Raw genomic sequence first — 24,460 nt, 5'->3', positions numbered from 1 at the left:
GTGTTGGTGTGATTGGCTGGCTTGTCGGGGGTGCCGTGGATTTGACACGAGCGGTCCAGTATGCAATCCAAACTGGACGGAGCCGGAGTACTTCTTTTAAATGCCTTTTTCCGCTGACCGGATCTAGAGCCTCTGAATCTGGCATTGACCACTGTATCATCGGTGTTATAGCCGTTGTTGCGACACTTTGGTCTGTTACGATGTGGTCTACCGTTGGCATCTTTGGTATCCAAAGTGCCCGAATTCCTTGATGTATTGTTGCTGCGAGCCAGCCAGCTATCCTCGCCCGTGCAAAAGCGGGCCATGAGTGTCGTGAGGGCTTCCATAGACTTCGGCTTCTCCTGGCCAAGGTGGCGGGCCTGCCACTCGTCGCGGATGTTATGCTTGAATGCTGCTAGGGCCTCTACATCCAGACAGTCCATGATTTGGTTTCTCTTGGTCAGGAACCATGTCCAGAATTTCCTGGCCGATTCCCCTGGCTGCTGAGTTATATGGCTCAAGTCATCAGCATCCGATGGTCGCACATAAGTGCCCTGGAAGTTGTCAAGGAATGCGTCTTCCAAATCCTCCCAACTGCCGACGGAGTCTGCTGGCAAGCTATTCAGCCAATGCCGAGTTGGTCATTTGAGTTTTAGTGGGAGGTACTTGATGGCATGTAGATCATCACCGCGAGCCATGTGGATGTGAAGGAGGAAATCCTCGATCCATATAGCAGGATCTGTTGTACCATCATACGATTCGATATTTACAGGTTTAAAACCCTCCAGGAATTTGTGATCCATAACTTCATCAGTGAAGCATAGGGGGTGTGCGGCGCCTCTGTGTCGGGCTATATCATGATGCAGTCATATGAGTCTTGTCTGCTATATTCGGCCCGGCCGGATTTACCTTTGGTGTATCCGGCATGACGATCATCGTCCCGTGTTGGCGTGCGTGCCCGTGACCCGTATATTGTCCTTGCAAGTTTTGCCCTGCTGTCCAATACGTCTCGCAGGTCCCGTGTGTTGCCCTGGGCCTTGGTGTTTTTGGTTGAGTGGCGGCGGGGTGCGGGCTAAACTTCACGCTGAAACGCCCTTCTAGCTCAGTCACGCGGTGGCTGGTCAGCCGCATCGTACACTGGTGATGGAGGTTTCAATGCTTCCTCCTCTAGGTGAGGTAGCAACCTGCGTTTTGGGTAACTCTTGGAGGGGCGCTCGAGTTCGTATTCCTCGGCCGGAAGGACTTCGGTCCATCTGTCTGCTAGCAAGTCTTGATCGACTTGAAGCTGTTGTTGCTTTTTCTTCAGGCTATTTGCTATGGCCAAGGTTGTTAGAATCGCGATTCTATTATACAATTCTATGACTTTATGATCCAAGCTTACCCATCTGATTCTACGATTTTAGTTCATAAAATCTACGTTTCTACGATCCTTGTAGTGAAGATTCTACGATTTACGATTCTACCATCAAAGCTCCGATCCGATTCAAAATCGCGATTCTGACAACCTTGGCTGTGGCCATAAGTCGGCGCTTCAAGCGCTCCTGCTCGACGGGTTCCTCAGGCACGATAAATTCTTCATCGCCGAGGCTCACCTCATCTTCGGAGAGAGGCATATAATTGTCCTCCTCCGGTTCTCCATCTTCCGCCTGCTCTAGAGGGCTAGCTTGTTCATCCTCCCGCTCTACATTGTACTGGAGGGGATTGTGGTTGTCTTCAGCACTATCTGGAGTGTTATTATCTCCTGTGCCAGTATCACTACTTTTGCTATGGGGGACTTAGAGCGGCGCCGCTGACGTCGGCGCTTGGGTTGCTTCTTGGAGGGGTCATCCTCCGTTGTCTCGTCGCCATTGCCTTCTTTGGGGGTGTCCACCATCTTTATATCATATGATGAGGTGGCGGTCTAGTGCCCTGTGGGCGGTGGTTCCTATTCGTCTCCTGCATCGTCGTCCATACCGTCGATGTCTTCGGAGTCGAAGTCGAGCATGTCGGTTAAATCGTCGATAGTGGCTACTAAGTCGGTGGTTGGTGGGCAACGAATTTCTTCATCGTCCGCATCCCATTCTAGTCGGACATAGTTCGGCCAAGGTTCTCCTGACAAGGAGAGAGACCTTAATGAATTTAGCACATCGCCGAAAGGCGAGTGCTGAAAGATATCCACGGAGGTGAACTCCATGATCGGCGCCCAGTCAGATTCAATGGGCGCGGATGCAGGCGGCTCGGAGTCCGTGGCCGGAGACAGACGAATCCAGTGGTTCGGGGACATGGCTCTCGTAAGGGGTGAAGTCAGTATCCAGCTCTATCATCACTGAGAGTGTGGCCTACATGGCAGGGTCTATCCCTTCGCTCTCGGATGGTGCAAATTGCTTCGAATTGACGGCCGGAGTAGTTGCAGATGCGATCTCCCGAATACTGTCCGACGACAGAGTTACGTCATGCTTATCGTGACTGTGCGGAGCACCTGGCATGGGATCGAATCCATTGAAGATCAAGTCTCCGCGGATGTCGATAGTGTATTTTAAGTTTCCGAACCTGACCTGATGGCCAGGGGCGTAGCTCCCGATCTGCTCCAGACGGCCAAGAGAATTGGCCCGCAGTGCGAAGCCGCCGAATATGAAGATTTGTCCGGGGAGGAAAACCTCACCCTGGACCGCATCGTTACCAATGATCGAAGGAGCCATCGAGTCTTACGGTGACGGCACAGTGGAACTCTCAATGAAAGCACCAATGTCGGTGTCAAAACCGGCAGATCTCGGGTAGGGGGTCCCAAACTATGCGTCTAAGGCGGATGGTAACAGGAGGCAGGGGACACGATGTTTACCCAGGTTCGGGCCCTCTTGATGGAGGTAATACCCTACGTCCTGCTCAATTGTTCTTGATAATATGAGTATTACAAGAGTTGATCTACCACGAGATCGTAGAGGCTAAACCCTAGAATCTAGCCTATGGTATGATTGTATATCTTGTCGTACGGACTAAACCCTCCGGTTTATATAGACAGGGGAAGTGGCTAGGGTTACACAGAGTCGGTTACAAGGGAGGAGATCTACATATCCATATTGCCTAGCTTGCCTTCCACGGCAAGGAGAGTCCCATCCGGACACGGGATGAAGTCTTCAATCTTGTATCTTCATAGTCCAATAGTCCGGCCAAAGGATATAGTCCGGCTGTCCGGAGACCCCCTAATCCAGGACTCCCTCACTCGACGTCAACCTCGCCCGTCGCCTCTTCCGCCGCCGGATCGGCTGACGCTGCAGCCGTCGCCGCCGCCGCCACCGCTGCCGCTGCGGCCTTCGCTGCCGCCGCCGCCGCGGCCCCCGCCGCCACACCGGGTGCCCCCACCACCACGGCACCCGCCGCTGCACCGGGTGCCCCCGCTGCCGTGGCACCCGCCAGCCCTGCTGCCCCATCACTTGGCGTGATTACCCGTGCCCGAGGAGGAGTGCTTCGGCCCATTACGCGCTACTCCGTCGGCGAGTATGTGTGCACCACCTCAACATCGACGCCATCACCCGTCCCCACCTCTGCTCGTGCTGCCCTTTGGGATCCCCACTGTCTAGCTGCGATGGAGGAGGAGTTCGATGCCTTATAGCGCAACCGCACCTGGCAGCTTGTTCCACGACCCCCTCGTGCCAACATCATCTCTGGCAAGTGGGTGTTTTGCCACAAGACTCGCCCAGACGGTTCTCTCGAGTGCTACAAGGCTCGATGGGTGGTTCGTGGTTTTCGGCAGCGCGCGGGCGTGGACTTCACCGACACCTTCGCCCCGGTTGTGAAGCCGGGCATGATCCGCACCATCCTTCAGCTGGCCGTCTCGCGCGCCTGGCCTGTGCATTAGTTGGACATTTCCAACGCCTTCTTGCACGGTCATCTCGCCGAGAAGGTGTTCTGTGAGCAGCCTACTGGTTTCATCGACGCCGAGCACCCCAACTTCGTGTTCTTGCTCTCCCGCTCTCTGTACGGGTTGAAGCAGGCGCCTCGGGCTTGGTACTAGCGTATCGCAGCCTTCCTGCAGTCTCTGGGCTTTCGGTCCACTCGCTTTGATGCCTCACTCTTTGTGTATCATTAGGGAGGTGACACCGCATATCTGCTGCTCTACGTCGATGACATCATCCTCACCGCGTCCACCCCCGATCTCCTTCAGCGGCTGACTGCTCGTCTTCGTGATGAGTTCGCCCTCAAGGACTTGGCCCCCCTGCACTACTTTCTCGGCATCGAGGTGATCCGCCGGGCTGGCGGTTTCTTTCTGCATCAGCAGAAGTACGCCCACGAGCTTCCTTGAGCATGCCGGTATTCTTAACTGCAAGCCAGCGCCCACACCCGTCGACACGAAGGCGAAGGTCTCTGCTCTAGAGGGGTCTCTTGCGTCCGATGGAGCATTTTATCGTTCTATTGTCGGTGCTTTACAGTACTTGACACTGACTCGCCCCGACCTGCAGTATGCTGTTCAGCAGGTGTGCCTCCATATGCACGCCCCGCGTGACTCTCACTCGACTCTAGTGAAGCGTATTCTCCGTTACATACACGGCACCGTGTCCTTGGGACTCACCCTAACAGCCTCTGCCTCCACCGACCTCATGGCCTACTTGGATGCTGACTGGGCTGGCTGCCCCAACATGCGACACTCTACGTCAGGCTACTGCGTCTACCTTGGGCCCTCGTTGATCTCTTGGTCATCGTAATGGCAGCCCATGGTCTCCCGCTCCAGCGCCGAGGCAGAGTATCGCGCCGTGGCCGAGTGCTCTTGGATACGTCAGCTGCTCCAGGAGTTGCTTTGTGATGTTCACAAGGCCACTCTTGTCTACTGCGATAACGTCAGCGCGGTCTACCTCTCCGCTAACCTGGTGCACCATCGACGGATGAAGCATACTGAGCTCGATATTCACTTCGTGCGCGAGCAGGTTGCCCTTGGTCGTGTTCGGGTTCTCCACATGCCGACGAAGCAACAGTTTGCTGATGTGATGACTAAGGGATTGCCTACTCCCATCTTCGAGGAGTTTCGGTCCAGTCTCTGTGTCTCCGGCGATGCTTCGACTGCGCGGGGGGGGGGGGGGTGTTGAGTATGTGTTTTGTATTGCACGTGTATTGGAGTTGTGGCCCACCACGTAGTCTTGTATAGTTGAGGTAGAGGCCTTCCCTTGTATTACATATACGTGCACCAGCACCCCATCAATACAACGTTTATTGTATTGCAAACTTTCCCGTCTACAATTAGTATAGGTTGGTTAGTGATCCATCAGTGACCCCCACCTTGTCCTTGTTGCCCCTGCTTCATCATCGACGACTCGATCAGCATGAGCGATGACCAGAGCCCGACACCTCACATCACATCACGCCCCTTTTGTTGCTCGACTCTACAGAGCTACTATCGAGTGCCGAGGGTGGTACCTCATAACGCACTCCTAATGATAACTCTGTAGTGTAGCTATTCGGTCGTGGTCATCTCGGGTGATTCCTCCTTGACCACTCCCGATACGGCTCTATCGTGCAACCCCTCAAGTGTGAACCTTGAGGGTGGTTCCTCTTACGTTCACCTTGATGATTACATCGAGTGGAATTCACCGAGGATGATTCCTTGGGTTTTCCCCTTGATGTTTGGACACACGATTACCCGGACTTTACTTGAGACCATTGTGGAAGTCGGGTTGGCCCTGAGGGGTAGCCGCAAGTTGATGTGAAAGTCGTGCGGGCCCGTTGAGCACCCGCGAGTTTTCTACGTGGCACGACCGGGCATTCTAGGCCCTTGCTGTAAGTCCATGAGACGGGGCGACGGGGTCACATTATCTTGATTCTCTGCTCGTCTCCGCGAGCCCCCAATGCACTACCATGTTTGGGTATTTGTTCTGAGTTGGCCTTTGGCCTTTATGCACTAACCACCATGCAAGAATAGATATGGGCCTCGATGTCGTGGTATCAGCCGAAGCTTTATCAGATGTCCAATTCAGCATTGTGGCATAGTCGGATCGTGCCATCCACTACACGGGTGGTGCTGGTATCCACCCTGCACACAATGACCCAGAGTGCAATGTGCGATTGGCCCAGACCCCAGAGTGCTTAGGATGTAGACCGGCGGGACCTCTCTGTTGAGCCTAGGTAGGGCTACGACGTGTTGATCTTCCGAGGCCGGGCATTGACCCAGAAAAGTGTGTCCGGCCAGAATGATCGAGTGTATTGGGTAACGTGGTGCACCCCTGCAGGGAAGATATATATTCGAATATCGTGTCCACGGTAATGGACGTTCACACCGGTATCCTGATCTTATATAACTAGAAATGGATACTTGAGACATGAGATGGATATGTGGCTCTGAGATTGCTTTCTCGTAGGGAGTCGAGGAAGGATCTCTGGGCATTAATGCTACAACATGTTTGTTAAATATAAATTTCTATTCTTTACTCTTCTACATACTGCAATATGCTAGGAGCTGCTTGAAGTTGCTAGTCTTCGATAGGCTAGGCCTTCCCCTCTATTCTGGCATTCTGCAGTTCAGTCCATAGATACAACCCTTCCATTTGATACCAATGCATACTTAGTATAGATCTGACGCTTGCGAGTACTTTGGATGAGTACTCACAGTTGCTTTGCTACCCCCCTTTTCCCCCTTCTTTCTTCTTTACGGTTGATGCAACCAGATGGTGGATCTCTGGAGCCATACGCCACCGCTGATAGATACTACTACATGGAGACCGTCGACGACCAAGAGTAGTTAGGAGGTCCTAGGCAGGAGGCCTTGCCTCTTCGATCGTGTTGCTTTTGTGTTAGCCTTCTTAAGGCATCCTTGTTTAACTTATGTCTGTACTCAGATATTGTTGCTTCTGCTGACTCTTGTGTATCGAGCTTGTATTCGAGCCCTCGAGGCCCCTGGCTTGTAATATGAAGCTCACATTAGTTTAATTGTGTCTAGAGTTGTGTTGTGATAACTTCTTGTGAGTCCCTGGTCTTGATCTTACACATTTGCGTGTATGATTAGTGTACGATGAATCGGGGGCGTCACAAGTTGGTATCAGAGCCGACTGCCTGTAGGAACCCCATTTCCAACTCCTTGGCCGAAGTTGAGTCTAGTCTTTGAAAAATTATTTTACTAACATGGTTGTGCGGCTTACGGGCGCACGTCGCCATTGGGTGGTATTAGGATCTTTTACTAGTCGTGTACACTCTAGGACTCTCACCTCTCTTCTATTCGGATTAAATGATTTGCTAACTCTACCCTAGGTTCTCGTAATCACATCCATCTGGAGATTTGTAATACGCCTTTCTTGAGTTGAAGGCCAGGATCTGCTTCACATTGCTCACGGGCCGCGAGATCCTTTTATCGAGGGCACCCTGCGTTGTCCCCTGCAGATTCCTCGCTCTAGTGGTTTTCTCTGACGTTGATGTAGACTTTGCTATGTCCTGTTGTTGTATCCCTCCATCACGTGCTAGTGTGCCGCCTAGTATGTCTAGGATGATTCTCTTGTTCGAACTCATACTAACAATGTGTAAATGGCTCTGTATATGTATATGTATGTCTTTAATGACTACTGTTTTGTAGATATTGTGCCTTTACTCATGTTCAAGTTACATCATGAATGAATCCATACACCTGCTCCAACCTCTTGTTAAAACTGCTCCCTGATGTTTTTAGCAGGATGGCTGATGATCCTCCACCTCCACCTTATATTGCCGCAATGATGCAGCAATTTGAATTGAATCGCTAGTTTATGACTGGGGTAATGGCTCAGTTTCCAAACCAGAATTCTCATCAACAGCCTACCCCAATAACACTGCCAGAATTTGTGTGCCTCAACCCGTCCATTTTCCGCAACTCCACCAATCCTATGGATGCTAATGATTGGCTTTGTGACATCCTGTTTGAGATGGAGTCAGCTAATGTTGCCCCTGCCAGTTACATCACCTTTGCGACATTCCACTTGAAGGGTCTAGCTGCTCAATGGTGGGAAAGCCATGGGGTATGCTGCCTGCAGAGACTGTAACCACTTGGCAAGATTTTTGGTCAGCCTTCCATGCACGACAAATTCCTCAAGGTCTGAAGGACCAGAAGAAGAAGGAGTTCCTCAAACTCTCACAGACACAATGACTGTGGATGAATATCAGAGGAAGTTCCTTGAATTATCTTGCTATGCTGCGGATGACGTCTGCACTGATGCTTGCAAGCAGGAGAAATTTCGTGAAGGACTGTGTCCCCATATAAAGCTCGCACTTGTTCCTCATTATTGCGCAAACTTTGCGACGCTTGTCAGCTAAGCTTTCCGAACTGAAACTGGCCTGACTGAGTACCAGGAGTCGCTCAAGCGTACTCGAGGTGCTGCCCCATCCTTGAGTCAGCCTGCTCAGAAACGTCGAGACTGGATCCCACACAATGTTTATCATCGACCTGCTCCAACACCAAGGCCGTCTTATGTGGCACCTCATCTGCCTCCGCCACCGAGACAACTAACAAATCAGGGTGGACATTCCAATGTTGTGGCTCCTCCCCATAATGATGGCTTATGCCACAAGTGTGGACAGCCAGGACACCTTACCCTTGATTGTCACCAGGGTCAGTTTCAAGATGAACCATGTCCTCCTGTTGACCGTAAGAAGGGTTGTCGAAACCGTCGATTCAGAAACCGCAATATCATACCACATATTGTTGTACTTGGCCATGCCAATCACGTCGATGCTGAAAATGCTCAGAAGGAACCGACTATCGTGCTAGGAACTCTATCTGTGAATGCAGTACCAGCCTCTATTCTCTTTGATTCAGGGACATCACATGCTTTTGTGTCCCAACAATTTGCTCAGTCACATGAGTTGTACCTGGAAAAGTTACCCACTCCTCTAATGGTTCAGTCCCCGGGATCCAAGTGGCAAACCACAATGGTAAGCCCTCACAACCACATCGAGATTGGAGGTCTACTTTTTCCGGCTTCTCTCATTATGCTCAGACCTTCCAACATATACATCATTCTTGGTATGGACTGGTTGATAGCTCATAATGCTAAGACCAATTGTGCTGCCAAGACAGTCTAGCTCACTCACCCTTCTGGCCAGTTGATCAACTACTCAACTCAGATGATCCAGGATGCCGAGAATCAGATATATGTTCTGAATGCATTGAATGCTTCACCTCTTGAGGGGATAGAGAACATTCTAGTCGTTCATGATTTCGAAGATGTCTTTCCAGAAGAACTTCCAGGAATACCCCCTGCTAGAGCTATTGAATTCATCATAGACTTGAAGCCGGGCACTATTCCTATTGCCAAGCAACCCTACAAGATGTCGCCGCATGAACTCCTTGAGCTTAAGGAGGAAATCAACAAATCTCTTAGCAAGGGATTCATTCGTCCTAGTTCCTCTGCTTGGGGAGCACTTTCTCTCTTTGCCAAGAAGATGGATGGTACGAATCGTTTGGTCCAAGATTACCGTCCAATCAACCAAGCAACAATTCAAAACAAGTATCCGCTTCCCAGAATCAACAATCTGTATGATCAACTTGCGTGTTCCTCAGTATTCTCTAAACTGGTTTTGAGGTTGGGTTACCACCAGATTCGGGTTTGTGAAGAGGATATTCCCAAGACCGCCTTCGTTACTCACTATGGTTCATACGAGTACACCATCATATCCTTTGGCTTGACCAATGCTCCAGCCACCTTCTCTCGTCTGATGAACTATATATATTCATGGAATACCCTGACAAGTTCTTCATGGTTTATCTGGATGATATCCTTGAATATTCGAAGAACAAAGAAGAACATGCTGAACACCTTCGACTTGTTCTGGAAAAGCTTCGAGAACATCAACTATATGCTAAGTATTCCAAGTGTGAATTCTGGCTACCCGAAGTGACCTACCTTGGGCATTTCATCTCCAAGGATGGTATTGTCATCAACCCAGAGTGAGTTTAGGCTATTCTCGATTGGACCCCTCCAAAGAATGTCAAGCAAGTAAGAAGTTTTCTCAGAATCGCCAACTATTGTCGTTGATTTGTCGTGAACTTCTCCAAGATCGCCAAGCCCCTGACTGGTCTGCTTCACAAAGGCGTCAAGTTTGAGTGGATAGAGAAGTGTCAGGAAAGTTTCCAGACACTCAAGGACAAGCTGACTTCCGCTCTAGTGCTCGCTCCTCCAGATACTAAGAAGGACTTCTTCATTTACTACGATGCTTCACGTCAAGGATTAGGTGGTGTCCTAATGCAAGAGTGTAGAGTGATTTCTTATGCCTCTCGTCAATTGCGCCCTCACGAAGAGAACTACCCAGTTCATGACCTCAAGCTGGCTGCAGTCATACATGCACTGAAATAGTGGTGACATTACCTTCTCGGTAATCGTTGTGAGATCTTCACCGACCACCAAAGTCTAAAGTATCTGTTTACCCAGCTAGACCTGAACCTCCGTCAACAGTGATGGATGGAGATGGTAGCAGATTTTGACTTGGGTATTTCTTATACACCAGGTAAGGCTCATGTAATGGCTGTTGCCTTGAGCCGCAAGTCATATTGCAACCATCTTGAGGTTCGCAAAGTTCAGCCCTCGCTTGTTGAAGACTTTAGAAAGCTGAACCTCCATATTGTTCCTCCGGGTGCACTCGCTCCCCCTCCGAAGGAGTTCCGCAAGATGAACCTCCGTGTTGTACCTCAGAGTTCCCTCAATACCCTGGTTGTCGAACCAGATCTCATGGAGAACATCAAGAGACTGCAGAAGTATGACCTACAAGTTGAGAAGATTAAGCTCTACCTCGCAGAAGGAAGGCCCTCATTCTTCACTGTTGAAGATGATGACACCTTGTTCTTTAAAGGTCGCCTAGTGGTTCCTTCAAAAGACAACCTGGATATGGTTCAGGAAGTTATGAAAGAAGCTCATGACACTCCGTTGTCTATTCATCCCGGTAGCACCAAGATGTACCAAGACATTCGTCAGAGATTCTAGTGGTCAAATATGAAGCAAGCCATTTCTTGTTATGTTGCTGAATGTGACATTTGCCGTCGTATCAACGAAGAAAATCAAAGGCCTACTGGAACTCTGCAACCTATCTCTATTCCTGAATGGAAATGGGACCATGTTGAAATGGACTTCGTCACTGGATTTCCCAAATCGCAGAAAGGTAATGATGCTATACTTGTCGTCATTGACCGACTTTCCAAAGTTGCACATTTTCTGGCTGTTAAAGAAACCATAACTGCTAGCCAGCTGGCAACCCTCTATATGTCCAGAATTGTTTCACTCCATGGTATTCCCTTGGTTATCAGCTCAGATAGTGGCAGCTTATCCACTTCAAGATTCTAGGCAAGTTTCCAAGAAGCTATGGAAACTCATCTGTCTTTCAATACTGCTTTTCACCCTCAGTCGCAGGGACAAGTTGAATGAGTCAATCAAGTTCTTGAAGACATGCTTCGAGCCTGCGTTATTTCCTTCGGCAAGAAATGGGAGGAATCTCTCCCGTATGCTGAGTTCTCCTACAACAATAGCTATCAGGCTAGTCTGAAGATGGCCCCCTTTGAAGTGTTATATGGACGAAAGTTCTGAACCCCTCTAAACTGGTCAGAAACTGGGGAACATCCACTCTTTGGTCCGGACATTATCCAACACACTGAAGAACAAGTACGCGTCATTCGCGAGAATCTCAAGACTACTCAGTCACGTCAAAAAAGTCAGGATGACCGTCATCACAAAGACATGGTCTATCAACCTGGCGAAAAGGCGTACCTTTGAGTCACACCAATGAAGGGTGCATGCCGCTTCGGGATCAAGGGCAAGCTAGCTCCTCGCTATATTGGTCCATTCACTATTCTTGAAAGGCGTGGAAAAGTGGCATACCAGCTGGAGCTTCCGTCCAACCTTTCTCAGGTTCATGATGTGTTCCACGTGTCACAACTCCGCCGCTGCTTCAAGGACCCAATCCGAGCAATGGATCATGAAGTGCTCGAGTTGCAAGAGGACCTCTCCTATAAAGAGCATCCGGTCTGCATTCTTGACCAAGCTGAGCGCCGCACACGTCGGAAGGCGATCAAGTTCCTCAAGGTCCAGTGGTCGCATCACTCTGAAGACGAAGCCACTTGGGAATGCAAGGATCGCCTGCGTGATGAATACCCTGAACTTTTTCCTTCTACCTCCGAAATCTCGGGACGAGATATCTTGTAGTGGAGTAGAGTTGTAACACCCGGATATTTAAGCTACAGTAATCCCCTGCTAATGGTGCCACGTCATCTCGATTATTGTTGCTAAATCCCGCTTAGATCCAAAACTGGTTCAATTTCAAATTTAAATTAAACTCAAAACAATAAAAGTTTTCAAATGTCAAAACTAAAATGTTCATCAGATGGAAAATATTCATTTGTTAATATTGATGGTGAACCAACTTTTTATAAAGTAGTTTATTACCCTGAATTAAATGAAACAAAAAAGGGGCTGAAAAAGGAAAAAAAGAAAAGCTTCCCCGGTCCCCCATGGGCCTCGGCCGACCAGGGACAGGCCCAGCTGGTCCGACCCAGCCCCTCCCCGGGTCGCCTTCTCCCCCTGTTCCCCCGACCGGGGTCGCAACAAGGGCGAGCCCCACCGGACCGCCTCGACGGTGACTCCCCGGAGAGGATAAGGTCAACCCCTCCCCTCGACGCCTCGACCTCCTCCCCACCTACCTCCAGTCCCCTGTCTCGCCTCCCAGGTCCATCCCGCTCTTCCCCCTCTGTATCTCAGCCGCCACCTCACCCGAGCATCGTCGACGCCATAGCCACGACCACCTTCTTCCCCGCACGCGCCTCCCTATCCATACACTCCGTCAGCGTCATCTACGCCGCCTACGCCAAGTGCCTGGAGTCGGGGAGCAACGGAGCGCCCGCATCGCCGTCTTCTTCCTCTTCGGCCTGGCGGACTCCATCGGCATTTCGCTCCAGCGAGCTCTCCCCCAAGCCCGCTTTGCTCACCTGCAGGTCACGGTGAACCCCTGCCTTCTTCCCCCCGCCCTTCTCGTCGATGATCGTACCTCGTAGCCGCCATCCCCGCTATGGCCGAGCCCTCCGGCGTGGACGCTCGTCGTCGGCCACTTCCCAGTTACCAAATGGCCACGCACAGTAGTCCATCACCGTTGCAGGCACATGTAGAGGTCCCTTGGCTATTTAGTTTGGCCGCAAACGAGCTACCGTTGCTGAACCGCATTGAGCCGAGTTCCGGCCGCCACTGTAGTCGACGCTGCGCCCTGCTCCGGTCAACTCCAGCCCGACGCCCGACCACCGCACCCCACAGCTGCGCCCAGCCGCCCTTGCCTCGCCCTGGCGCCCTCCCGTGCGCGCCCGTGACGCCGCGCGTTCTCACACACGACCCCGTCCACCATGGCCTCGCCCCGCTGATGATTCTGCTGCCGGTACCGCTGCCGGAGCCTTCCCGCCTATGTCATGCTGCCCCTGCCTGCAGCCCTGCCATCGCTGGCCCACCGCGACTGCGGCACTCCCCTGCCTCTCCTGGCCACCGCCGCCGCCACGCTACTCACTCTTGCCACCCCACTGATGCCCCGCCTGCCACCCCTAGCACCTGCGCGCTGTCATCCTGCGCCCACCTCTGGCTGCCGCGGCCGGCCGGCGAGCCCAGCTGAGGCCACGGCCTCGCCCCGCCGTGCCAGGCTTCGGCCCCGACGGGCACCCACGTCCGCCCTGCCCGACTCCAGCACCCGCAGGCCCGTGGCCATGCGGGTGGGCGCCCGCACCCGTTTCGCCAGTGGCCCCTGGGCCTATGAAAGTGGGTCCCGCCCCCAAAGCCTTAAATAAAATAAGAAATTTTAAAATAAGAACAATTAATTAATTAAATAGGTAATTAATTAACCTAATTAACTTTGCTTAATTAGTCTAATTAACTAAATTAGTTAATTTAATCCTGTTAAATTAGTTAGGTAAATGACAGGTGGGTCCCCCACGTCAGCTTGACCAGTCAACGCCCTATTGACTGCTGACGTCATGATGGCGTCATCCTGATGCAATAACTCCATTTTAGAATTAAAATTAATTTCAGAATAGTGTTTAAACTTTGAAAAATCATAGAAAATAATCCGTAACTCGGATGAAAAAGTTTTGTACATGAAAGTTGCTTAGAACGATGTGACGAATTCGAATACGTGGTCCGTTCGTCTGCCACACACCCCTAGAATAGCGAACTTGCAACCTTCCCCTTCGGTTCGTCTGTCCGAAAATGCCAAACTCCGGGAAAACTTTCCCGTATATTTTCCCCCTTCGCCAGTATCGCCTAGTACCGCGTTAGGGCACACCTAGCACCGCTTAATTTCATATTGTGCATCTGTGTTGCATTGGTGTGCTTTATATTTACTGTTTCTTCCCCCTCTTCTCTCCGGTAGACCTCGGGACTAACACAACCGCCGACTATGATTACGCCCTGACAATTAGTACTTTTCAGCAGAGCTTCCAAGCAAGCCCCCCTTTTGATCATCCCAATATCGCACATTCCATTCTCTCATGCTTGCATTAGATTTTGCTACTGTTACTATTTGCTCCTATTCTGATGCATAGCCTGCTTTTGTAACCTGCTCACTATACCTTACCTGCTTATCCTAAACTGCTTAGTATAGGTTGGTTAGTGATCCATCAGTGACCCCCACCTTGTCCTTGTTGCCCCTGCTTCATAATCAACGACTCAATCGGCGTGATCGGTGACCAGAGCCCGACACCTCACATCACATCACGCCCCTTTTGTTGCTCGACTCTGCAGAGCTACTATCGAGTGCCGAGGGGGTACCTCATAACGCACTCCTGATGATAACTCTGTAGTGTAGCTATTCAGTCCCTCAAGTGTGAACCTCGAGGGTGGTTCCTCTTTGACCACTCCCGATACGCCTCTATCGTGCAGCCCCTCAAGTGTGAACCTCGAGGGTGGTTCCTCTTACGTTCACCTTGATGATTACATTGAGAGGAATTCACCGAGGGTGATTCCTTGGGTTTTCCCCTTGATGTTTGGACACACGGTTACCGGGACTTTACTTGAGACCATTGTGGAAGTCGGGTCGGCCCTGAGGGGTACCTGCGAGTTGATGTGAAAGTCGGGAGGGCCCGTTGAGCACCCGTGAGTTTTCTATGTGGCACGGCCGGGCATTCTGGGCCCTTGCCATAAGTCCATGAGACGAGGCGACGGGGTCACATTATCGTGAGTCTTTGCTTGTCTCCGCGAGCCCCAAATGCACTAACATGTTTGGGTATTTGTTCGGAGTTGGCCTTTGGCCTTTACGCACTAACCACCATGCGAGAATAGATATGGGCCTCGACGTCGTGGTATCAGCCGAAGCTTTGTTAGATGTCCAGTTCAGCATTGTGGCACGGTCGGTGTCGGTGTCAAAACCGGCGGATCTCAGGTAGGGGGTCCCGAACTGTGCGTCTAGGTGGATGGTAACAGGTGGCAGGGGACACGAAGGTTTACCTAGGTTCGGGCCTTCTTGATGGAGGTAAAACCCTACGTCCTTCTTGATTAATATTGATGATATGGGTAGTACAAGAGTAGATCTACCACGAGATCAGAGAGGCTAAACCCTAGAAGCTAGCCTATGGTATGATTGTGTGTGGTCCTACGGACTAAAACCCTTCCGGTTTATATAGACACCGGAGGGGGCTAGGGTTACACAAGGTCGGTTACAAAGGAGGAGATATACATATCCGTATTGCCTAGCTTGCCTTCCATGCCAAGTAGAGTCCCATCCAGACACGAGACGAAGTCTTCAATCTTGTATCTTCATAGTCCAGCAGTCCGGCCAAAGGATATAATCTGGCTGTCCGGAGACCCCCCAATCCAGGACTCCCTCAGTAGCCCCCGAGCCAGGCTTCAATGACGATGAGTCCGGTGCGCAGTGTTGTCTTCGGCATTGCAAGGAGGGTTCTTCTCCAACTTTCAAGTATTCGTAAGCAGTGTCTGGCTCCATAAATGTTGAACCTCTTGGCTTCTGTGCCCACTAGGGGCTTTCTCCCACGCGTCGAATGAATACGAGGCGCCAGGGCATTTTTACCTTCACCCCGTAGCCAGATAAATAAATTGTCTATTAAAGGAATGGGGATTCCTAGATCCGATCCATACCATCCTCCCCCAGCGAGAATTCATCAGAGCGTGTTTCGGAAAGATCCATTCCAGCATGGCCGACCTCCGCAGCTCCTCCTCCCGCCCCGTAGCCCTAAGCCTGGTGATTGGGAGAGGTGTTCAGTCCCGCACAGTCGATTAGTCGAGCTGCAGACTAAGGGATTTCTTGCTCCGGCGTATATGGTGCCCGTTCGAGCCGGGCTTGCCACCTACAATGGCGGGGCGCAAGCGGAGAGCTGTCCTTGTCCCTCCATGGGGGAACGGGTCTGCCTTGTTCCTTATTTACTAAGTGGACTCGGATTTCCAATTCATCCGTTCCTCCGCGGGCTCCTGGAGTTCTACGGCCTCCAATTACACAATCTCACCCCTGCCTCCATTCTACATATCACCGGCTATGTTGCTCTCTGCGAGTTGTTCCTGGGCTGCGAGGCTCACTCCGAGCTGTGGAAAAGGCTATTCTGCGTTGTCCCTCGCACACAGAGGGAATCACTTTATCAAGTGGGCGGAGCCGAAATATGGTGCATCGTTGATACCGGATACCTGTCCGGTACCCCGAAGAAGCTGTCTGAAGACTAGCCTTCAGAATGGTTTTATATGGAGGACGTCCCCCTTCCGGACCCTGTTCGGCGGGGTCTTCCTGAGTTCAACAATGGTCCTTTGAAGTAGCGCCGAAGTTGGCGCCCACGGAGCCCCTAGGCGGAAGACAACGGAGAAGTCCTCTATCTGATGAACCAGATCAAAGCACTTGGTCGATCAGGATTGACAATAATCGCAGTTATGTCGATTTGCATAATGCGGGGAGTGCAGCCACTTCAATATCGTGGGCACCCCTTGTGGTGTTATAACGGGGCGGATGACGCCACCCGCTGCTGGCGTAAGGGTCCGGATAATGCTGCCGCTCTAGCGAAAATTCTGTCCGAACTGTTCAAGGGTGAGGAAGAGGAGTTTACCCGCATCAAGCCACGGGATGGATTCTCCATGTACAATCCTCCAAGCTGGGTAAGTTATATCTCCTTGCCCCCATTTTTCCCGCATTCTTAGTCGTAAGTATTCACCTTGCCACTTTGCGGCAGGAACTGCGAAAAGCCATAAAGGAGGTCAGCAGCCCTTCTCCACAATCAGAGGACCCTGACCGGGCCCTCGATTCTGGACTTGAAGAAGATCCGGTTATCTCCGTGGAACTGATAGACTGGTAGTTCTATCAGTTAAGCTGCGACGATGCCCTAGTGGCCATTACGACCGACTATCCCGGACTGCTCCCTGCGTCGCAGGTAAGAAAAATCAAAAAGTCCCAACTTCAAAACTAGGATCCCCTTTTAGGCACTTCACCCACCATATACACATGGCGTCTTTTACAGGGAAGGCATTCGGGATGCCCTGCCGAACCCGCAGCAACTCGCCAACAAGAGGCACCGAGGCCGGGTAGGCCAAAAAGGAAGGCGGTCAGGACGGAGACGCCGGCACAAAGGTATAGGAAAAACCCCGCTCCGTGGTTGTCATCTTTCTCAAAATGTAATGACGCCCGCGTTTCTTTAACAGAAAAAACGCTCGCTGGAATATGTCCGGTGATACTGCCAATCAAGCTTCCACCAGTCGGGCGCCAGGACCGGACATGGATGCGGAAGCCGATATGGGGCAGGCGCCGGATAATCCCCCTACAGAGGATGCAGATAGATTATCCGCTACAAACTCAGAAGTGGAAAGCGCCATGAATCATAGGCGCCGCTGGGCCGTACTCCGCGACGGTTGTTTCTCACCAGAGGTGTTCGACACCTTCAATTCTCGAGAGGCGTACCTCCATGCTGCTCAAGATGGTCTAGCCAGAACCACGGATCAGTATGTAAAGGATGTACGGGTGAGTAAATCTGGCGATTTATATGTATCAGTAGCCCCTGAGACTAGGCTGTCCCACGGATCAATATGTAAAGGATGTACGGGTGAGTAAATCTAGGTAGCAGAACCGATTTAAGGATCATCTTTATTGTGCAGGTTCTTATAGAGAAGAATACTAGGCTGTCCCAGGAGCTGGAGGAATGCAAGACCCAACTGCGGGCCGCTCTTGCCGCATTGCAGGAACAGAAAAAGCCTCCCGCTGGTAACATTTACTTTAAAGAATGATGGTTACCATATAGTGTGCGGCGTGTCTGCAGATCTAACAATTGATTTTGCAGATGAATCCGGAGAAAATCCGGGGGACCAGCATGTTATGCGACAGCTAGAGGCTGGCAAACGCGTGCTGACTGAGGTTATGCGGGAGAAAAACAATCTCCAAGACGCCAATATTAAGTTGAACGTGGAACTAAAAGACGTTCGGGGCCAGCTTGCGGACTCCGAGAAGGAGAATAAGCGGCTTCGCCGCGGCATTTTCAGTAAGTGTTTGAATGAATCCTTTTAAAGAAGATCGGTGAAGAAGCTGACTAACAACGTTATGTCTATAGGTATGCTGACGGGTCGTCCCGCGGAGGAAATGCCCGGGTCTACGGGTGATCTTCTGTCCGAGCTGTCACATCTGCACAAACAAGTTCGACAGGTGATGCAGGGTGTTGCCCAGGCCTTGTGGCCATCCATCTCCCTGTCAGAAGGCGTTGTAGAGCTTGCAGAGAAGCTGAAGGGAGCATGGCAGCGCTTCTGATTATGGAATGTATCAGCCTGCCGATAGGGTGCCAAAGAAGCCTGGGCCATGGTGAAGACGCGGTATACCAAGGCAGACCCAAATCACATGGCCGAGGTCGGACCTGTGGGGCCTGAAGGAAAAGAGATCCCCGTTAGCTTAGTTTATAGGCAAGTAGAATTAGCCGCAAAGTATTCCCAACAGGATTGTAAGCTAGACCGCCTGTTGGATGGCATAGAGGAGGAATTTAGTCAGTCTGCATGACTATGTAATTAAAGTGACATGTATAATGCCTTCTAGCCGGATTGTAGATCATTTTTCGTTTCGGACCTTTTCGCTTCAACCTTCGGGCCCGATAGTCTGGAGTGAATCCAAATACCCGCTCAGTTATATAAAACTGGGGTATGCGTGGAGACCAGGCATAGGGGTCATTAGTGCTTTATCAGACAAGTGCCCAACTAGTTATGTTATATTACATGGGTAGTAAGAAACATCTTCAAGGGAGAATAGTTCCGTTAAGGGTTCCTTTCCCTGGGTAAGCATGCCCTAAAGTGCATGTCTGGACTGCGATGGGAAACACAGAAAAACATCTGGGGGCAGATATGGACAATAAAAATCATCTTTTGTTCACCGACCGAATATTCCCTTAAGAACGCTAGCTTTCGGCTTCACCCAGTCTGAGGTACACATCCGGCTGACCCGGTAGTAACAATCGTAGAGGTGCTCCCCTTATGCCCTAGCCGAATTAACGGGAACGTAGCGCATAAATACAAGAGCCAGGCAACCTAGCTTGGCCAAAACTTAAGTCATATCGATGCATATAATGGTGAAAAAAGGTACATGCGGAAGTATAACACATGTGTTGGGCATGAGGCCCAGATAAATAATTTAAGCTTCTATGAAAGAAGCCTCCAGGTATGAAGAGTGTGGCTAGCACATCTGTAATGTACAAGCGAGGCACTAGGTGACCCTTGAAGGCCTAGAGAAATAATAAAAGAAAGAAACAAAGGGAAACAAGACAGATGATGTATATGCAGAAAATGGACAAAGGGAGGGGACTAACATAGAGTCCGATGCTAGGTGTAGAATCTTTGGAGCCTGGCCGCGTTCCATGGGTTCGGCTCGAGTCGACTAGTCGATGCATCCCGCAGTCGGTATGCTCCACCGGTCAGAACTTGGTCAATAATGAAAGGACCTTCCCATTTGGGCTCAGGCTTGTTCTTTTTCTTATCGGGCAGGCGTAGAACTAGTTTGCCCATGTTATAAGTTTTGGCCCGTACTTCTCTGCTATGGTATCTGCGAGCCTGTTACTGATAAAATGCGGAACATGCTTTGGCTATATCGCACTCCTCTTCCAGGGTGTCTAGACTGTCCTGCCGATCGAGCTCGGCTTCTCTTTCTTCGTACATGCGCACTCGAGGTGAGTCATGAATTATGTCATAGGGCAAGACTGCCTCTATGCCGTACACCATAAAGAAGGGTGTATATCCGGTACTACGATTCGGCGTGGTCCGCAGCCCCCAGAGTACGGAGTCGAGCTCCTCTACCCAGTGCATGTTAGACTCCGTTAAGGAGCATACTAATCTGGGTTTAATGCCGCTCATTATAAGACCGTTTGCTCGCTCGACTTGACTGTTGGTTTGTGGGTGATAGACTGAAGCGTAATCGAGCTTGATGCCCATTTTGCCGCACCAGAGTTTTACCTCATAGGCCGTGAAGTTCGTGCCATTATCAGTGATGATGCTATGGGGGACGCCATAATGGTGTACAACCCCGTATATGAAGTCTATCACTGGTCCGGATTCGGCTGTTTTAACAGGTTTCGCCTCTATCCATTTGGTGAGTTTATCCACCATGACCAATAAGTATTTTTTCTTGTGGGTTCCCCCTTTAAGGGGTCCAACCATGTCAAGCCCCTAGACCGCAAAGGGCCATGTAATGGGGATTGTTTGGAGGGCGGTGGGTGGCATGTGGCCTTGATTTGCAAAGAGCTGGCAACCGGGGCAACGTTGGACCAAGTTCTGTGCATCTGCCCGGGCCGTTGGCCAATAGAATCCTGTACGGAAGGCCTTGCTTACAAGAGCCCGGGCTGCGGCGTGATGACCGCCGAGTCCGGCGTGAATTTCCGCCAAAAGATTCCGCCCTTCCACTTCGGAGATGCACCTTTGAAGGTCTCCGATAGTACTTTTTTTGTACAATTCTCCCTCATGGACCCTGTAGGCCTTGGATCTCCGCACTATGCAGCGTGCCTCATTTTGGTCCTCCGGAAGTTCCTGTCTAGTTAGGTAGGCCAGGAATGGTTCAGTCCACGGGGCAATAATGGCCATTATTTCGTGGGCTGAAGGTGTTATTTCGATGACGGAGCCTCCGATTGTGTTAGAGAGTTTGGTATCGGGTATTTTGGCCGGGTCTGGACTGTTGTTACCGGTGTTCCCTTCCCATACTACAGATGGTTTAAACAGCCTTTCCAAAAATATGTTGGGGGGACTGCATCGCATTTTGCGCCGATGCGGGCGAGGATATCCGCCGCCTGATTGTTTTCCCGAGCCACATGGTGAAATTCGAGCCCCTCGAACCGAGCTGACATTTTTAGGACGACGTTTCGACAGGCCGCCATTTTTGGATCCTTGGCGTCAAAGTCTCCATTTATTTGGGATATTGCAAGGTTTGAATCCCCACACACCTCCAAACGTTGAATGCCCATGGAGACTGCCATCCGAAGACCATGCAACAGAGCTTCGTATTCGGCTGCATTGTTGGAGTCTGTATACAATATTTGCAGCACCTACTGAATGGTATCTCCGGTTGGGGACGTCAGGACAACACCAGCCCCTAGACCAGCCAACATTTTAGAACCATCGAAGTGCATGATCCAATTGGAGTATGCACCATACTCTTTAGGGAGTTCGGCCTCCGTCCATTCGGCGATGAAGTCGGCCAATACTTGCGACTTGATGGCTCACCGAGGTTTGTATGTTATGTTGAACGGGAGGAGCTCAATGGCCCATTTGGCAATCCGGCCCGTAGCGTCGCGGTTGTTTATAATATCATTAAGTGGCACTTCCGAGGCTACTATAATCGAACACTCTTCAAAGTAGTGTCGCAGCTTCCGGGATGCCATGAATACCGCATAGGCTATCTTTTGATAATGTGGGTACCGTGATTTGCATGGAGTGAGGACAGTAGATACATAGTATACCGGCTTCTGAAGAGGGAATTTGTGTCCATCTGCTTCTCGTTCGACGACGAGCACTGCACTGACAACTTGATGAGTTGCCGCAATGTACAACAGCATTGGTTCACCGATGTTCGGCGCGGCCAGGATTGGGTTGGTTGCCAAAATGGCCTTTATTTCTTCCAGTCCGGCTGTGGCCACGTCCATCCACTCAAAGTGTTTGGTGCGCCGAAGGAGGCGATAAAGGGGTAAAGCCTTTTCTCCCAAGCGGGAGATAAAGCGGCTTAGATCCGCCACGCATCTAGTTAACTTCTGGACTTGTTTGAGGTCTGTTGGGGTAGCCAACTGTGACAAAGCTTAGATTTTGGCCGGATTAGCTTCAATACCTCTACTGGAGACAATGAAACCCAGGAGCTTTCCGGCTGGTACGCCGAAAACGCATTTTTCCGGATTGAGCTTCATGTCGTATGTTCGGAGGTTGTCGAATGTAAGCCTCAAGTCGTCTATCAAAGAGTCGACGTGTTTGGTTTTGACGACCACATCATCTATGTATGCCTCTACTGTTTTGCCGATTTGTTTCTCCGGACATGTCTAAATCATGCGCTGATATGTTGCGCCAGTGTTTTTGAGCCCAAAAGGCATTGTATTAAAACAGAAGGGGCCGTATGGTGTGATGAATGCCATTGCGGCTTGGTTGGACTCCGCCATCTTGATTTGGTGGTAACCGGAGTATGCATCGAGGAAACACAATGACTCGTGTCCTGTGGTAGCATCAATGATTTGATCGATGCGTGGGAGGGGGAAGGGATCCTTTGGGCAAGGTTTATTGAGGTCTTTGAAATCGACACAAAGGCGCCAGGATTTGTCCTTCTTTGGTACCATCACCAGGTTTGCTAGCCAGTCCGGGTGTTTTATTTCTCTAATGAATCCAGCCTCCAATAACTTGGCTAGTTCCTCTCCCATGGCCTGTCTATTAGGTTTGGAGAAACGCCGAAGAGCTTGCTTGACCGGCTTGAATCCCTTTAGGATATTGAGGCTATGCTCGGCCAGCCTGCGTGGGATTCCTGGCATGTCTGAGGAATGCCAGGTGAATATGTCCCAGTTCTTGTGCAGGAACTCTCATAGTGCGGCGTCCACAGCGGGGTTTAACTGTGCCCCGATGGAGGCTGTTTTTGTAGGGTCCGTTGGGTGGACTTGGAATTTGACTATTTCATCCACTGGTTTAAAAGAGGTGGACTTGGATCTCTTGTCGAGTATCACGTCGTCCCTGCCCACTGTGGAGCGTAGCGTGGTTAATTCCTCGGCCGAGAGGGCTTCGGATAATGCCTTAAGGGCCAGTGCGGATGTTTTGTTTTTGACGCGGAGTGCTGTGTCCGGATCACTGGTGAGAGTGATGATTCCGTTGGGCCCGAGCATTTTGAGCTTCATGTACCTGTAATGGGGTACGGCTTGGAAGATTGTGAACGCCTCCCGTCCTAAAAGAGCATGATAACCACTGCTGAACGGGGCCACTTGGAATGTAATTTCTTCGGACCTGTAATTATCCGCGTGCCGAATACCACATCTAGTGTGATTTTCCCAGTGGAGCGTGCTTCCTGACCGAGGATGATTCCTCTAAAGGTTGTGCTACTTTGCCCAATGCGGTTCCAGTCTATTTCCATCTTTTGAAGGGTTTCCTCATAGATGAGGTTTAATCCGCTGCCGCCGTCCATGATTGGAATGAGGACCAGTGCGGCTGGTGCTCGGGCCGTTCGGAATTTAGGTTCGTCACTGGCATTGAAGGTAATAGCCGTGTCACTCCATGGATTTATTGCTGCTACGTGGCAGATTTTGGCCATGTTACGAAGTGTTCGCTTGCGCCTATTATTTGACGCGAAGGTCTCGAAGACCGTTAACACCGTATTGTTATCCACAGGATGGTGCTCTGTGGTATTTGGGAGAAGAAGATCCTCACCACTTTTGGCCACCTGCCAGAGTATCCAACATGCCCTGAGGCTGTGTGTTGGTATTGTATCCGCTGTACTATGAATTTTGCAGGGTCCGTTGAGCCATCCCTCCAGTACGGTTCCATACCCTGTAGAGGGTTTTTGCTTTTTGGTGGTTGACCCGGGTGTATTGTGATAATGCACCCTTTTGTTTTGGACTGGGTTTGTATTCAGGGCCAGATTATCCCAAAAGTTTATTTCGGTTCTCCAGGCACTTTCCATCGCACAATACATTCGTACTATGGAAGCCAAGTCAGCGAAGCATGTTATCTTACGGTGATTTATGGCGGTAAGGATTCCCTTGTCCATGCAATTATTGCAGAAAAATAGGATTGCGTCTTCCTCGCGACAGTCCTTAACCTTGTTCATCGCAAGGAGGAATCTGGCCCAATAGTGATGTACTGTTTCCTGGGGCTCTTGCCTGATGTGGGAAAGATCGCTTATGTTTGGGTGGGTGGGTGGAATTGAATCCGAACCCTCACCCGATATGGGATCCAGGGGCCGAGGAATTTCCAATTTTGGAAGTTCCGGTTCCGAGGTGTGACCTGATAATCCTGGCCCACTGCCTGACTCTAAGTTTAGGGATCGGGTGTTGTCCTCCCGCGAACGGGCATCCGGCTCAGAGAGCTCGGGAATCCGGACATAGTTGGTCCTCAAGATGGAGGAAAGGTCACCG

Source organism: Triticum urartu, chromosome 7A (assembly GCF_056163025.1).
Source record: "Triticum urartu cultivar PI428250 chromosome 7A, HENAU_Tu73, whole genome shotgun sequence".
Lineage (NCBI taxonomy): Eukaryota > Viridiplantae > Streptophyta > Magnoliopsida > Poales > Poaceae > Triticum > Triticum urartu.
Note: the sequence above shows the minus strand (reverse complement) of the source record.